This window comes from Myotis yumanensis, unplaced genomic scaffold, assembly GCF_028538775.1.
Source record: "Myotis yumanensis isolate MYYU_CA2020_CCGP unplaced genomic scaffold, mMyoYum1.0.hap1 SCAF_3, whole genome shotgun sequence".
NCBI lineage: Eukaryota > Metazoa > Chordata > Mammalia > Chiroptera > Vespertilionidae > Myotis > Myotis yumanensis.
Window position 1 is genome coordinate 188,281,247 of NW_027223754.1, and position 18,037 is coordinate 188,299,283.

The window sequence follows — 18,037 nt, forward strand, 5'->3', positions numbered from 1 at the left end:
GCCAATGTTACAAAAGCATAAACCCTGACTATCTATCAGGTCCAACTTTAGTCAACATCTATAATACACATCTAACCGGGTAATCCACCAAGTTAAATGCTAAAATCACATTGCAAGAAAAGTTGGAACTGGTCAAACTTTCAGCACTAAATTGAGACCAACTTAGGCCAATATGAATCAAGTCCCTGGGAGTTTAGAGTATGGTAGTTAGGAGTTTCTGTGAGTGCTTGTGTGATAAAAATGTTTAAATATTTTTAATAGAAAAATCTTCAAAATTAAGATTTCATACTAGGGTAAATCTGTACAATAAATGTGATAGATATAATTTGAATAATTATATCTTATTCACATTAGAGAATAATTATATTTAAATTAAATATAAAGAGAATAATTATATTTCTTTACCACAGAATGGTTGGTCAAAGCAGAGGAGCAAACTATCTGCACCCTAGAACAAATGAACAAGTAAATCAAGGTTGATGATAGCTATAAAAACACACTAAAGACCCCAAGAGGTGCTCCTTCTGACATGCTATATAAACAAAATATAAATATAAAAATGAAAACCAAATTTGCAGTAGAGAAAGAGATGAAAGTAAGATTTTGCAATCTCATAAAATCGTCCTAGAAAAAAACATTGGAAATTGAAGCAATAAATATGACCAATAATCCGTAATGATCAATAATCCCACTTTAGGTAATGCATCCCAAGTAAATATTTCTAATAAAAAATATATTAGTATCAAATTATTCATCATCTTGAAAAATTGGAAACAAAATTTAAGGGATGGATTACCAAATTACAACCTTTATCTTGATAAGTATATGACCTATGTAGATACCTAGAAAATTATATGAAAGGCAGATTTAAATGGAAAAATGGATACTAGTTACACAATCACATATATTACAACTACATAAAATTTAAATATATACATAGTTATAAAAACCAAAATAAATGATAGCTAGTGTTTTAAAATCAAGATTAGGCTGCAGAATTCTTTATTAAATGTAAAAGTAATTAAACATACTAATACAGAAGAAAATGTTTTTGAATCTCTATTAAATGAAAGTTTCTTTCCAGTTAAATGGGATTGCCAGTATTTTTAGGAATCAGAGGGCAAGATAAGACATAAAAGTAGATGTTCCACTTAAGCAAATTCTAAGAATGTTGGTGTCAAGGGTAAACGTACACTCTTTTAAAAACCAAGAAAATCTATAGTGTGATAGCATGTTTCTTTGGAAGGTCTTAATTAAGCCAAGCTTTATTGTTCTTTCTGCAATCATGTTCGTTAATTGTTCTTCTCTGTTCTTCCTGTAGAGGTTGACATTATCAGATAGTTGTTAAGTTTTTACTTCTAACATTTATCATGCCATCAAATATGATTTCAAAGTACAGGAAGACCTCATTAATTTTGACTTAAGTTGAAGTTTATGATAATTTAGACAAGATGTGTTTCAGTTCTCTGCACAGCAGCACTGTACTCACCAGTTTTACTAGATCAGGCAAACTCTCCCATGGCAAGATTTCTCAGGACAATGGGCAGATTCTGAAGACTTCACCTCTCCAATCTTCCTATCCCTTGTGTGTCCACACAAACTGTCATTGTCTAAAATTTACCTTTTTTATGTAAGACTTTGCTATCAATTAACACAAAAATATATCGGAGAGAAGCACTCTAACTAAACCACAGCTCATAGTCTAGATACTGCCAAGAAGTTGTGTTTAGTTTGAGCCGTACAATGTTCGTGTTTCTCCCCTTGAATTTGAAAGTCTTTTGATAGAGCATATACTTTTTGTTGTTGTTAATTCTCACCTGAGAATATTTTTTCCATTGATTTTAAGGTAGAGAGAGAGAGAGACAGAGAGAGAGAGAGAGACAGAGACATCAATGTGAGAGAGACACACATTGATTGGTTGCCTTCTGCACACACTCCAACCAGGGCTGGGGATCAAACCTGCAATCCAGGTAGTGCTCTTGACTGGGAATCGAACACGCGACATTTCGGTGTGTGGGCTGACACTCTAACCACTGAGCAACACCAACCAGGACAAATAGAGTATATACTTTTAAGTTCACCACAGGACCCACTGTTCTTATATCTGGCTACTTTATATATTTGAGTTCACCAATTCTTTAACTGTTAAAATACTCTCATAAAACCATTTCAAAACATTCTACACTTTTTTCTTCAGTGATCTCTGGAATAGTGTTTCCTATCAGAAGTGCTCCTTGTCACATGTGTTCTGCTGCTTTGCTTATGTTTATTAACACTTCACTGACACAGCTGGTTTCTTAATTAAACTGCACCTCCTTGAGGTCAGGGATAGGTATGAAATAATTTTGTATTTTCCTCAGTGCTATTGAATGACCAACTAATATATAACTGAGGTTAAAGAAAGATCCTCATATCAAATAGAATGATCAGGTTTGCCTTGAAGTTTGCAAATCATAAGGATTATGTCATTTGATCTTTCAATCCCCCTGGACAGGAATATGAGTGGTGACAGGAAACAGAATAGGAAGATCCTGGATCCAGAGAAGGAAAATAGAGATTAGGATATGTAAGTATACATATGCTTATCAAAAAACATTTCAAATAGTGCATTGACTTTGAGCTTCAAGACTAAAATATTTAATTACTGGTATGCTATGATCAGCTATCTAGTTGAGGAATTAGATGTCACTGCTGCTCAACAATATTTATGGGTTTTCTTCTTATGCTTCCCTGCTCCCATGAGGTTGGGCTTGGTCACTAGCTCTGACAGGTGTGTTGTGAGCATGAATGAGTTGTATCTTTTTTAGGACAAAACATTTAAGTGCCAGCTCAAGAAATACCATCCCTCTGCTTCCTTTATGGCTGCCATCTTGGTAGCACATGTTACTGTGGGAATGATGTGAGATTGAGGCAATAAAGACTGTTTTATCAACACATGGGAGAACTATGTCTTGACGAGTTGCTTGGATCTACAGTGGATTTGAGAGAGAAAGAAGTAATATTTGGCTGTGTTAAGTCTCTGCAGTTTGGGCGCTCTTCATTGTAACCTTGATTATCCTGATTAACGCCATTATTGGGATGAGGCCCTGACACGTTAGAAGAACCTTTATTGACTGATTCAAGAGTGTGGTTGTCCAGAGTGTAGTCCAAGAGCCTGATTGCCTGTGTCCCTATTCAAGCACCATTGCAAGTTCCTTAACCTCTCTGCTCTTTGGTTTCCTTGTCAATGATATGGGATAATAATAACACCCACCTCATAAGGTTATTGTGTAGATGAATAAGTTAATTAATGCAAAGCACTAAGGATAGTGCCTTAGAACAGTGCCCAGTGAGAGTTATTATTATTAGTAGTAGTAATAAGAAAAGTATTTCAAGGCTATGATAAAAATTAGTGTTTGTGGTTTTTCACTACCAAACCTGTTTATCCTGTGTCCCAAACCTGTTTTTCCTGTGTTCCTGTGTCCTGAATCCCTATTAGTGGGATTCCAACAATTCAGTTAGTCATTCTCACAAATGTGGAATCTTCTTTTTTTTTTTTTTAAATCTTTATTGTTCAGATTATTACATTTTTTCCTCTTTTTTCCCCCCATAACTCCCCTCCTTCCAGCTCCCACCCCACCCTCCACCCTCACTCCCCACCCACTGAGTTCATCCATAGGTGCATGATTTTTGTCCAGTCACTTCCCGCATCTCCCACACCCCTTTTCCCCCAAGAATAGTCAGTCCATTCCCTTTCTATGTCCCTGATTCATTATAGTCACCAGTTCATTCTGTACATCAGGTTATTTATTCACTTGATTCTTAGATTCATTTGTTGATAGATGCATATTTGTTGTTCATAATTTGTATCTTTACCTTTTTCTTCTTCTTCCTCTTCTTAAAGGATACCTTTCAGCATTTCATATAATACTGGTTTGGCGGTGATGAACTCCTTTAGTTTTTCCTTATCTGTGAAGCTCTTTATCTGACCTTCAATTCTAAATGATAGCTTTGCTGGATAAAGTAATCTTGGTTGTAGGTTCTTGCTATTCATCACTTTGAATATTTCTTGCCATTCCCTTCTGGCCTGCAAAGTTTCTGTTGAGAAGTCAGCTGACAGTCGTATGGGTATTCCCTTGTAGGTAATTGAGCCTCTTTCTCTTGCTGCTTTTAAGATTTTCTCTTTGTCTTTTGCTCTTGGCATTTTAATGATGATGTGTCTTGGTGTGGTCCTCTTTGAATTCCTTTTGTTTGGGGTTCTCTGCGCTTCTTGGACCTGTAAGTCCGTTTCTTTCACCAGGTGGGGGAAGTTTTCTGCCATTATTTCTTGAAATAGGTTTTCAATATCTTGCTGTCTCTCATCTTCTGGCACTCCAATGACTCTGATATTAGTCCGCTTAAAGCTGTCCCAGAGGCTCCTTACACTATCTTCACACTTTCGGATTCTTTTTTCATTTTGCTTTTCCAATTGGGTGTTTTTTGTCGAATCTTTGGTTTGATTCTTGTGCTCCTCTGGTCTGCTATTGGGTATAATATTCTTTATTTCAGTCCGTGTATGCTTACTTTCTAATTTCTTTATCGTAGCATCGAGGGTCTCATTAGTTTTCGTGAGGCTCTGCACAAATTTATGGCAAGCCCTCAAAATTGCGATTCTTAGCTCCATATCCTCCATTTCTGTCATGTTTTTTTGTCTCCGCATCTTTTATGCTTTCTTGGTGCACCCCCTTGTGGTCTCTGTGCGCAGTCTTGTTCTAGCCAAGCCTTAATTGTTGTAGTTAACACTAGAGGGATTTGACCACCAGGCCGACTGGCTGTGGAAATCAGCTGTGGGAAAACTTCAGTCCTCAGGGGAGGCGCTAGTCCAGCCCTTGCCTGAGGCGATCGGCAAATGGCTGTGCGCAGGGTTTGGGCGGGGCGGGCTCAACAGGGCAGGGGGAGGGAGCAGCTATGGCCGCTCTCAGTCCGTCCCCAGGGGCTCTGCCTCTCTGTCCCAGCAATCGCTGCAAACCTCGGAGGGGCCGTAGCCAGACAGTCCCGCTTCTCCCGTTTGAGTCTGGGTCCCTAGAGACTCGACCGGATCTGTAGCCCAGAGTCTGAGACTCGCTCCTGATTGAAAACGACAATCGCGCCCTCAGCCGCCAGCCCGCTTTGCGCGCACACCCTCACCACCGCACCGCCGTACCTTTAAATTTTCCACACTGCGCCTCCGCTGAGCGTCGGAATGCTGTTGTTTTTGCTTCTAGTTGAAGAGACTCTCCTCAGCCAGCCTTCCCGTGGTTCTGGTTGATGTCCGCTCCGACTTTTAGTTGTATTTTTGAAGTGGTTGTCCACGGCGGCAGTCTCCGGTGTTTACCTATGCCGCCATCTTCGATTCCTCTCTCGTGGAATCTTCTTATCATCCTCTCTCCCCACACATATTCAGCCAGTTGCCGTATCCTGCCAGTTTTACTTTGGTAATATAAATAAATAAATACAACTATATACTTTTTCTAAAATATATTCCTTCTTCTCTGTTCTCACTGCCACTGTTATAATTCATTAGCACTACCTAGAGTATAGCAATAGTCTTCTAATTTGTCTGCCTGTACCCAGTATTTTGGAGGCAGAATGGTCATAATAGAAGTAGCACATATAGGGTGTCCCCCAAATGTATACACACTTTGAATAATTATTAATTCCAATGGATTAAATCTGAAAAGAAAGAAACAGCAATTGGGCTATCAGAAAAAAAGTTGTGTATACATTTTTTTGGGACATCCTGTATTTTTGTCATGCCTTGAATCCTAGCTCTACCTCTTGCCAGCTGTGGGATTTTGGGAAAGTTACTTAATCTCACCATGTTTTTTCTTCATATATCTAAGGGGACACCAACATTTACTTCATAGAATTGTTGAAAGATTTATATAAGATAATTAAGGTAAAGTACTTGGTACATAGTCAGGAATCAACCATTCTTAATTTGACTCCCTTTTCTCCATTGCACTTGGCCCAAATTGTTGCCAGCATTATTTTCCAGAAGTAAAGGCCAGACCAAATGCCTCTTCTCCTCCGGAACCACAGAGTGTCAAATAAAACACAGATCCCTTCGTGTGGAATTCAGTTTCCTCCAGAACCTCCTTTAGTACTTGTATTACATTCCTCCCTGGACTCTGTGTATCAGTGTTTGCTATTACTTGACTGTGTCTCTGAGATTCTGCCTATGCTTTTCCTTCAGCTTAGAAAGGTCTAACTCCATGGTGACTATAGTTAATTGTACTGATTGTCTATTTGAAAGTTGCTAAGACAGTAGATCTTAAAACTTCTCATCACAAGAAAAAAATTGCAACTATGGGTGGTGATGGATATAAACTAGACTTATTGTGATGATCATTTTGCAATATATACAAATATAGAATCACTAGAGGCCTGGTGCACAAAATTTGTGCACTCGGGGGAGGGGGTGTCCCTCAGCCCGGCCTGCGCCTCTCACAAGCCGGGAGCCCATGGGGAGCGGGCCTCAGCAGCAGTCAGTCGGACATCCTTAGCACTGCCACGGAGGCGGGAGAGTCTCCCACCACCACCACTGCGCTCACCAGCCATGAGACCGGCTTCTGGCTGAGCGGCTCTCCCCCTGTGGGAGTGCACTGACCACCAGGGGGCAGTTGTGCCGTTTGGTCAATTTGCATATTAGCCTTTTATTATATAGGATTATGTTGTACACCTGAAAGTAATATAATTTTATATATCAATTATATCTCAATGAAAATGTCTACTACTAAGTTCAGAATTAGTACCACATCCTCTGAGGTACAAGATTTCCTTCGTTCCTTTGTATACCATTTAGCTACTGCATAAAGTTGCTGCCCAATATACCACCCTAAAACTCAGTGGCTTAGAGCACCAAGCATTTATTCTCATAGATCTACAAATTGAGTAAAGATTGTTTCAAGTAGGCTGGGCTCAGTTGGGGCAGCTCCACCTTGCTCTGCATGTCTCTTTCTACTTGGAGGACAGCACGTTAGCCTAGACCTGCTATTCTTGTGGCGATGACAGAGGTTTGAGAGTGTAAGCAGAAATATTCAGGCTTCTTGAGACCTACCTGTGGAACTGGCTCACCTTGCATTTTCCCCAGCTCAGCCCTGGAATCAGCCATTTCTCCAAGGACTCCTGGTTCCTTTCAGTGGAGAATGATATTTAGAAACCAGGATCTGGGTGTTAGATGTAGTCATTGTTAATGGGATGTCATGCTATTAGACCCTTTTAGTGGATAAAGCGTGTATATATATATATATATATATATATATATATATACACATACACACACACACACACACGTTATATAACTATAAATTTATATATAATATAGAGAGCACATATAGATCATATATATAATATGCATAATTTTAATTTTCTGTACTTAATTACTATACTAACACCTATGAACAACAAGCACTCTAGTAGAAATTTCAGATTTTTAAAATACTCTTTGTCCTTAAGTTATTTGAAAATAGAAAGATGGTCACATAGTATCAAATTATCACCCAACATATTATTTAGTAATTAGAAAATATACCTTTAATATGTTTTTATTGATTTCAGAGAGGAAGGGAGAGGGAGAGAGAGATAGAAACATCAACAATGAGAGAGAATCATTGATCAGCTGCCTCCTGCAGTCTCCCTACTGGGGATTGAGCCTGCAATCTTGGCATGTGCCCTTGACCGGAATCGAACCTGGGACCCCTCAGTCCACAGACTGATGTTTTTATCCACTGAGCCAAACCAACAAGGGCTATACCTTTACACTTGAGAGACGTGTTAGATAACCCCCAAATCAGTGATCAAATTGGGCATTATTAATAATGGGACAAACTGGCATTATGTGCCTCCTGACAGAATGCCCTGGAGAAGTTCAAGACAAACATATTTATACTTAATCTGTTCGTGAGGGAAAAAAATCAGATAAATCCAGATTGTGAAATATTCTATAAGATAACTAGCCCAGGCTCTTAAAAAACGTCAGTGTCATGAAAGACAAAGTCAGTCTCTTTAAAGGAGACTAAAGAGACAAAAATAACCAAATGCCTGATAAAGGATATTCATGGTACAAATGTAAAATTGATTTAAACATAATTATGATGATGTCTATTAAAGGGTATGAGGGTAGAAATGTGCATATATGGTACACTAGTTTTTTGGCTTGTTTGTTGTGTGTGTGTGTGTGTGTGTGTGTGTGTGTGTGTAAAAGAGAGGCAAACCCTTATCTTCAGTAGCAGGATGTCAAAAGATAATGAATGAGCTGGAAAATTGAAAAGTAGCAATGTGTGTCATTTTGAGCTGTGAGGTGAGTGCCAGCCACTTCAATGTGAAGAGCTGATAAAGGTGGCCCTTGGGGCGGGGGGTCAAAAATGGTGGTGGGAAGCCAGGGTACTGCTGTTGAACTGGTTGACTATTTTAAACTCTTTGCTTACATAACTTTGATAAAGCTAACATCTTAATAAAAAAATAAACCTCAATTTAAAAACAAAATGAAACAATGCATGCCAGTTATGAAGAGATACAGAGGCGAGGGAAGTTGGGGCCAGACTGAAGGAAGCAGCTTGTCGGGGAGAGGGAACTGAACCCCGTTAGTGGGGATCCTGTTGAGTTCAAGCAGGGTCTTCATAATGCAGCTCTAGAGCCAGGGGACATCCTTCTTTAAACACCTACTGACCACATTCTTTAGGTCCTCTTAAAAGTCATTCATTCATTTATTCATCCAGGCACTGCTCTGGGTGTAGCAGTGAACAAAGCAGACCAGGCTGTTGCCCTCAAGGAGTTTACGTTACATACCTCCCAGGGCAATTGTGTGGATTGGGACATGTGAGGAATAACCACCCCTTGTCTCAGGTGGGTGTCTTAAAATTCTCTCAAAGCTCGTGTGCGTGTGCATGCGTGTGTGTGTGTGTGTGTGTGTGTGCGCATTCTAATGTAGTGATTTTCAACCTCTTCATCTCATGGCACATACAAACCTATTTCTAAAGTTCTGACCAAAAAAAGGTATAATTTTGATTCATTCAGACCACATGGCAGTTGTTGTGTTGGCTGTTGTCATTTTTTTTATTTGGCAGTCAAAGAGAGAAGAGGTCAGTGCCCCTGACTAAATAGTCAGGTATTGCATGTTTTAAAAAGTTCTTGCAGCATACTGGTTGAAAACTGCTGCCCTAATGAAATATAGTTTAGTTCACACAGTTTCACATTTAGTTTGTGGGACCACTGTCTCCACGCATGACTGTGACACATTCCTGTGACAACATGTTCTCTCAGCAGCCTGCCCAGGTCTCTCTGCCCGCTCTTACTTTTCCTCAACTTAGGCAGGAAATCTCTAAGCTGCTTTTTTTTCTCTCTTATTCCTTTAACTGGGTCCACATAAGGTCTCTTGGCTGTCAATGGGGAGGGTGCAGGGTGATGGGAGCAGAGGGGCCCTGTGCAGTGGGCAGAAGTCACTATCAATAACAGTTGCTCTGGAACACAAAGGGGCTCTCTGAAGAGAGTGTGAACAAAGGCGGTATCTGCCTGGCCAGCATGGCTCAGTGGTTGAGCATCAACTTATGAACCAGGAGGTCATAGTTCGATTCCCAGTCCAGGCTCCATCTCTAGTGTGAGGCATGCAGGAGGCAGTTGATCAATGATTCTCTCTCATCATTGATGTTTCTATCTCTCTCCCTCTCCTTGCCTCTCTGAAATCAATCTCTCTATATAAAAGCCTAAGTGATCGTCCAACCATTTGACCGGTAGCTATGACGTGCAGTGACCACCAGGGGGCAGACGCTCAACATAGGAGTTGCCAAGCTGCGGTGACTTGGTAGCTGCAGTTTTCGTGTGACACACCCAGAACCATAGAGGAGGGAACCTGATTCTGGGGTGTGTCACCTGAGAACCGCCCTCTTGCAATCCAGGACCCCTTGGGGGATGTAGGAGAGCTGGTTTTGGCCCGATCCCTGCAGGCCAGGCCAAGGGACCCACTGGTGCAAGAACCCAAGCACCTGGCCTATAGTAAAAATATATTAAAAAAAGAAAAAGGGCTGTATCTGCCTGGATGGTGGCAGGGACTGTTCTGGAGCAAAGGCCCATGTGGAAGCAGGAAGATACTAAAGTGGGAGAATAATATTGGGGGCACAGATACATGGCTCACGAAGAAAAACCTTAAACTCAGAGCTGGGCATGAAGTGATGAGAGAGAAGGGAACTAGTGAGAGAAGAGATACAAAATTGATCTCCATTTTGTTTTATCATCTGAATCATTATCTGACTGCTTCTAGTAATAAGAGGTTTCAAAATACTTTCAGATAGAGCTAGAGTCTCTCCTCCACGTTGCCTGTAGTCAAAGAAATTAGGGCACATTTCTCAAGCTCTAACACTTTTCTAGTGAAACATGAGAAGAGTGCATTTTCCCTACATCACAATGGTGAGACTAGAGACAGTCCTGTCCACAGCCACCCTTCCCCGCAACCTCTCCGCCCAAAGTGTTTAGATGTGGGGGGAGGTGGCAAGACAAAGAAGACCTATTCAGGTAGATAAAAATCAAGATTCTAAAGATTTCCTTTTAAAACAAAACAGTTGGGTCAGGTACAGTGTTGTCTATGTCTGCAATGTTGGAGGAGGAAAAAAACAAACCAATAAGGCAGTGCCAATGCTATCTGTGCTTCATAGGGGTTATTTCTATTCAGGGTGTGGTCTTGCAGGAGCTGAGTGATGCTAGAAATAACATCATGCAAATTCTTCCCTTTCTCTATTACAGAGAACACTTCCTATTACATCACATCTTATATCTCTTATTTTCTAGATTCAATAATTCTTCCTTCTGAAAGTCTTACTTACTCCTCTCATCTCTATCTCTCCTTTCTTCTGTTCCCACTCTATAATTTTGAAAAAAAGGGGGCACATCTAGGGAAGTCTTAAAGAAATGATTCTCTGAGTACACTAAATAAATGTCTAGAAGTGTATTGTTACGACATACACAACGGGTTCAATAAGATGAAGTGGGGAATGATGACTTTTTCATTGTTGGAGGATAGGCAGGTCTTCAGACAAGGGGATGGAGGTTGTTTAACTTTGAAAAAAGGCTGTCCAAGTTGAATAATTAATGTCATTATGATAAGAACAAAATAGAGATTCTTTTAAAAGAGTAATGATGGTAGAGTCTTAGCATGCTCGTGAAAGTTATTAAAATTGAATGCTCTGCCTGTGTTTCCTGTACACTCCAGGAATTGCAAGCAAAAGAAGATGGATTAGATACAGCAGAAGGCATTAATATGCATGTTGTCAACTGAGCCTTTAATGAGTTATTTTTTCAAAGATAAAAACATTCAAATATTTTCTCTGGAAACCAGGAAGCCTATTTTACATGAAGAAAAAGCAGAGGTAGAATGATTTTGACACTAATGCAGCTTCAGATTACTAACCCCTCACTTGGGGTCCTTTCTAAGGCTGTGGAAGAGGCCCTAATAATGTGTCCAAATGTTTTAGTAAAATCTGCAGAAGTACCATATTTTAATTGCCATCACTTAAGATTGCTGTCTCTTTCCACTCCATCTTTCTCCATCTGATTTCCCCTCACACTGGGCATTGTTGGAGTGGTGGTGAACATTTTTGAGATGAAGCTAAGTGGAAGTTGAGTTGGGAATAATTTAACTTGGGTTTAGTGAGGCATATTTTTGTATTTCAGTCAGCTTCCCGTGCAGTGGAGTTATCACCAGCTGACCCAAGGAAGAGAAAGCTCCCGATAAACTCCACCTGCCCCGTGTGCCTACTCACCCAGCACTGTGACACAAAGGTATCCCAGAACATGTGCTCTGTGGGCCATCCCCTGATTCTAGTTGGAGTAAAAGCTGCCTTCAGCTTACCTGAGCCGGTTGACCACTTTTGTATTTTGTAATGCCTTTTCTCCCTTTCAGACTTGTCTCATAGGTAGAATACATGACAATTTAGAATGCTCTTTAAAGAATCAAAGTCAAGGTTCTGAACAAACTGAACTAACAAGCCAAATAGAAACAGATTCATAGAGAGCAGGCAGACAGCTCTGGTGGTGGTAGGAGAGGGGTGTTGGGGTGTGTGTGTGTAAGGATTGTGCCAAAAAGAAAGGAAAAAAAAAAAGAACTCATGGACACTGACAACAGTGTGGTGATTGTTGGGGAGGGAGGTAGGTGGAGGTGGAAGAGCGTAGAGAGGGGATAAATGGCAATGGAAAAATAAAGAAAAAGAATAATATGATACAAAAAAATATTAAGGTTCTGAAATTTCTCATAGGCTGGGAAGAGATACCCAAACATAGAGGTGTAAACAGGTTTATTAAAAGAGTTGATAAAGCTTGATTGTGCCACATTATGAGCAATTTGAAAAAAAAAACATTTTGGGACTTTTTCATAAAACAAATGAGACATTACAGACTGTTGCTTGAAACATATTTGAAGAGTCCCTTCTTTTATTATCTATATTTATGTATTAAAAAACCAAGAGGAGATTCAGATAATAGTTAATGGATATGAAACAAAAAGAGAAAAAGAGTAACTCTGACATCAACAGAAATCAATCTGACATCCAGGGGAAAATTGCAACATTTTTTTCAAATTATACCAAAACTAATATTCTTTAAGAAGAAAAGAGAAATTTTGAATAGAAGTAATGAATAGGCTTCTGATTGTTTGATAATCCAATTAATGAAGAAGAGTGAATCATATGAACATGCTGGGAAAAGATTTAAATTTCTGGCTTGAGATAAAATACTGACATTGATGAAGTAAAACTTAGAAATACATTGCAAACTGGTTAATGACTGCTCTCAATACAAGGGATGTTTAAGATTAATCACTATACAAGAAAACATGAATTCCTTGAAACCTTACTGCTTATATATAGGAGAAATTTGATAATGGTTTCCCCTAATTTGACAATTCTAAAAAAATGAACATTGCACTACTACCAATAAGTAAGACATTTTTCTAAATGATCAAAAATGAAAAACAATTTCAAACAACCATGGTAAGAAACAGACCAGATTCTTTCTGTTATTTCCATAGATAATTATATTTTTAATCTTAATGTGAAGAGTTGCTTAAAGAGTATGAAGTAAAAATATATAGGAAACAAGTATTACAGAAGACCCAGTAACTAACAAAAATTTCTATTTAATTTAAAAAATATATTTTTATTGATTTCAGAGAGGGAGAGAGATATAGATGAAATGAGAGAGGATCATTGATCAACTGCCTCCTGCATGCCCCCCCCCACAGATTGAGCCTGCAACCCCAGGCATATGCCCTGACTGGGAATCGAACTATGACCTCCTGGTTCATACGTTGATGCTCAACCACTGAGCCATGCCACCTGGGCTTATGATTTAATTTTAAAAGTTTGTAGCATTTATAAGTATCAAAGACTTAAAATTGTTGTGATTTATTTCTAGTTTTAAGTAAATATTCATGTTTACATCAAATTTCCTACTCTTTGCCTTAAAGAGAGGCCCCAAACTGTAAATTTCAGGCTCTATTCTTTGGTACCAGTGTTTGATCTGAAAGATATTGTGAAGTTACATATATAATTTTATTATTTTCTTGCAGGTCAAGACATGGACTTTGCAACTGCAGATTGGGCCATTGACAGGAGTGTTTGCTTCTCCTGGGAGCCTCTCTTTGGTCAATGATATAGCAGAATACCTCCATATGTCATCAGCAGCCTGGGTAAGCATCACTGCTGATAAATAATGGTGTGAAATCATCTATCTTGTTAGAATGTTGTTTCCTGTGCTGGACTAGAAGTTAGAAAACATTTGCAATATTGAGAAATGGTGTTTCTGATTTCATGAATATGGGTGATCCTTAAAAATAATTTTATTGTAACGTTTGTGGTCCTTGGAGGCAAAGGTTTTTCACGAGAAGTGCAAGTGAGTTTCAGGAGCCTGAGAAGCAAGGTGAGAATGGACAGCGGGCAATGGATCCCATGGAGAAAAGCTACCACCTTCCACTCACAAGCTGCATGGTCCCGGAGAATGAGCTCTTCTAGAATCAGCAAGACTGCTTGGGAAAGTGGTGTCTAATAGTCATTTTAAAACCTCAAAACAGCCAAGACCGGTTTGGCTCAGTGGATAGAGCGTCTGCCTGCGGACTCAAGGGTCCCGGGTTCGGTTCCGGTCAGGGGCATGTGCCTGGGTTGCGGGCACGTCCCCAGTGGGAGATGTGCAGGAGGCAGCTGGTCGATGTTTCTCTCTCATCGATGTTTCTAACTCTCTATCTCTCTCCCTTCCTCTCTGTAAAAAATCAATAAAATATATTTAAAAAAAAAATAAAAAAAAAAATAAAACCTCAAAACACAAAACCAAACAAAACCCCAAAACAAAGAAACAAACAAACCCTTAACATTTACTGAGCCTCCACAGAGTGTCTGGAATTGTGCCTGTTTTGGAGGAGGTCATTGAAAAGACGTGGCTACCTGTTGACAGCGGAGCTGGACCCAGACAATCTCTACCCCCTTCCCTGTCTTTGGAGTATACCTTGCGCCCAGTGTTTCTACTCTAGGCTCAGATTCAAGGATGCAGCCCTGAGAGAGTAAAGTATGGTTGAGACCATCTGACTGTATGTGTGACTGAACCCTGTTAAGGCGTCTGTATAAACTCCTGAGATTCTTGTGGGTGGGTGCAGAGATCTACTTGTCTTGCAACCGCCCGAGACAAGCCTTGTCTATAAGCTCCTTTGCTTACTCACACTGCCACCTACCAACTTGGAGTGGCCTGCCTTCTTTCTCAGGTCTCTACTTGCCCTTTGTGTATGGGGGCCAATTTCAAATTTCAACCCGGGAACTTCAGAGGTTGCGAACCAACAGCCAGTTGCTGGAAATATATACATAGATAACATAGCAGGTCTATTTATATATCTTAAATTCATAAGAATACAATTTTAAGTTTATAAAAATTGCCTTTTTATTATAGGCCAATATGGTTACTTTATTAGATTGGCAATTTTATATGATTGGCTACCAGTAGTTTCATATGGGTCAACATGAACAGCTTATGGAAGTGTTGTTTTCCTTTTGGCCAGTTCTTCATAATGCAGGTGTGTATGTGCAGCATCTCTAGTGCCTGGATCATACTAGTACACGCCAGTAGCATCACCCAGTCATTTGATAACTGATCATGATTTCCAGACACAGCGGGTAGGAATCAGGGAAGTGGTGGTGAGTGCCATACCTCCTTTTAAAATCCTTGAAATTGTCAGAGAAATCAATTAAGGTGTGGTTGACTAAAAAATATCCTCAAGAAAGTGGGACTGAGCTAGAAACTAAAGGAGAGTGTGGACTTAATTAGGGAGAGGGGTCTGAGAGTTCATTCTTCCCTCTACAAAAGAGAATAGGCTGGAATGGAATTGCTGGGTCCAGGAAGGGAAGCAAAAAGAAAACAGCAAAGAAGGGTCTAGTTTTGGTGAAGGTAATTGGGGATAAGAAGGGAAATGTGAGCTAGGGGATTAATTTTAAAAGTGGATTAAAGGTGGACCCTTGAGGGAACTTGGATTCTATTCCCAAAGTCATGGGCATTCCTGGAAGACTCAGGAAAAAGTGTTTCAGGAAACATGGGCCCTTGCTCTCTGCATCCTATGCTCCTCCTGGAATCACTAGAAACCTGCACAGACAGGGCCTTGGGTTGGCTGTTGTATACCAAGGGGCACAGCAACTCGGGTGATTCTGCAGTTCTCCAAAGAGGTGGAAGAACAGCAGTAGCAGTACCGTTACTGAGATAGACTAATTTTCAGATGAACACTCTATTTGTGTGTTTTTTTAAATTTAAAATAAAAAAATATTTTTATTGATTTCAGAGAGAGAGAGAGAGAGAGAGATAGCAACATTAATGATGAGAGAGAATCATTGATCGGCTGCCTCCTGCATGTCCCACACTGGAGATTCGAAACCTGGCATGTGCCCAGACCAGGAATCTAACAGTGACCTCCTGGTTCATAGGTTGATGCTCAACCATTAAGCCATGTCCACTGGGCTAAATGTTAATTTTATTGGTTTTAGAGAGAGAGAGAGGAAGGGGAGAGAGATAAAAGAGAGTGGTGGTGAGGGAAACATCAATTTGTTGCTTTACTTATTTATATATTCACTAGAGGCCCGGTGCACAAAAATTTGTGCACTCGGGGCGGGGGGGGGGGGGGTCCCCCAGCCCGGCCTGTGCCCCTGTGCCCTCTCACAGTCTGGGACCCTTCGGGAGATAACGACCTGCTGGCTCCACCCCTGTAATATTCTGGATCTTTGAAGAGACAATGCAGCAACATAAAAATGATGCATGAACAATGATATTAATGTAGACAATAAACAATACTACAGGTGGTGGTAAGTGCTGTTAAAATAGAAAACAGCTTAAGAGGGAGAGAAAGGAATGGATGTTTGCCTTTTACAAGAGGGTGGGGTTGTAAATGTCATGAAATCTAGTTTTATTTAGGGATTATTCATCTGTCTCATCTTTCCAGGTTCTTTAAATAACAGAACGTACTTTAATAAAAAATCCCTAGCTCCTCAAACCTTCACTAGCAGACAGCAAAGTGCCCTTACGATCTGTACCATACAATGTGGCTCTTAATTACATCTGCCTTGCTTTGTTTCCCTTGTTTTAAGCTTCAGCCTCATGTACTCAAAATAGATCTTAAGCTCCTTGAAGGCAAGAACCTGGCTTTAAACTTTAAACACTGGATGTGCGTACGGAGCAAAGGCAGATTTATGGAACATAAAGGGAGTCTTAAATTTAAACTGCAGCTCCGCCTTTGTGATGCTCTGGGCAGCCCAGTGGCAGCCCTCCAGGGGCACTGACTCCTCCCCCCAACCCCTTAGCAGCCCTTCCTCATTGCTGTTCCCACTGAGGCCAGCAGGAGGCGCCACGGCCTCGGGTTAAGCCTTCTTCCCGCTTCCTACCCCATTTCCCCCAGCACCTGAGGTGGGGAAGCTGCCACTGCCAGAGTCTTAGCAATAGGAGTGAGGGGGTGCAGGGGTTTGGGGGTGGGGTGGGGTGGGGGGTGTGGAGAATGAGGACACGTGCGCACACACACACCCTGGGAGCAGAAACATCTTCCATGGCTTCGTGGGTTTCTCTTCCCACCAGAGCCAGTGTGTGAGAGGTAGGTAGGTGTGTGTGTGTGTGTGTGTAGTGATTGGGGGGGGGGGGGGGTGCGGGGAGAGGGCATGTTTTTGAGTGCGAGACCCTAATCCAGACCAGGCGACCTGTGATCTCGCGCCCTCCCTACCATCCCTGTGATTAATACCCATTTTTCTTACTCTCCCCTCCTCCTTCCTCCCTTTCCTCTCCCAGTGCCGCGCGCTTGACTTGCACAGCTTGCCCCCGCCCGCTTCCCCTCCCCCGGCTCCAATCCTCACCAACTGGGATCTCTGCTCCTGCCTCTCTACCTCCTCCCGCCCCCCCCCCCCCCCCGCCTTTTTTTTTTTTTTTTTTTTTTTAGAAAGGAAGGTCCCCCACCCCCTTTCAAAACCGCTTCCTTCTGTCTCTTCACCTCTAGGAAATCTCGGGGCTTTGCTCTATCGCAAGTGCTCGCCAGGGTGATTTCTGATCACCCCAACCCGAAGTGCTGGCGTCCGAATGCATTTTCGTCTGCTGTGCAAAGAAGAGCCATGAACTTAAAAACCCTCAAGACGGATTTTTAATCCTGCCTGGTAGGCAAGGAAAACCCTCCATCCCCCGCCACCGGCCACCCCTCTCCCGAGACTGCAATCGCCGAGGTGCTCAGAGCCGGTATGTAAGCATTGGCTTTGGAGTCTCTTGTCTTAATTTCGGGGTTTGGGGTGTCGGGAAGATAAAGGGTCGAAGCAGTGGAACCGATAACCAACCTGGTATTAGGTAAAGCTCTACAATCCAGCAGAACCCGGTAATTGCTAATTTGGACGTGGCTTAAACAAAAAAGATTTCTTTTTAGGATGAAAGGGTAGGGCTCTCTCTAGTCTTTTTTTGGGGGGTGGGGGGAGGAGAGGGGGTAAACCTTTCACTGAGCAGAGAGGCTGGGCATCGGTGCCCCGGGCCGGAGCCACTCGCCGCGACCATCAGTACAATC

General features: G+C 41.2%; 1 protein-coding gene across 1 annotated transcript in view; it reads left to right on the plus strand.

Moving 5' to 3' along the window:
• The first annotated feature begins 17,482 nt into the window (after nt 1-17,482).
• GRIN2B (glutamate ionotropic receptor NMDA type subunit 2B) overlaps nt 17,483-18,037 on the plus strand; it is a 442,854-nt gene continuing 442,299 nt past the window's right edge. Inside the window, 1 exon segment of the mRNA XM_070410657.1 lies at nt 17,483-17,721. The gene's annotated coding sequence lies outside the window, so the exon portion shown is untranslated.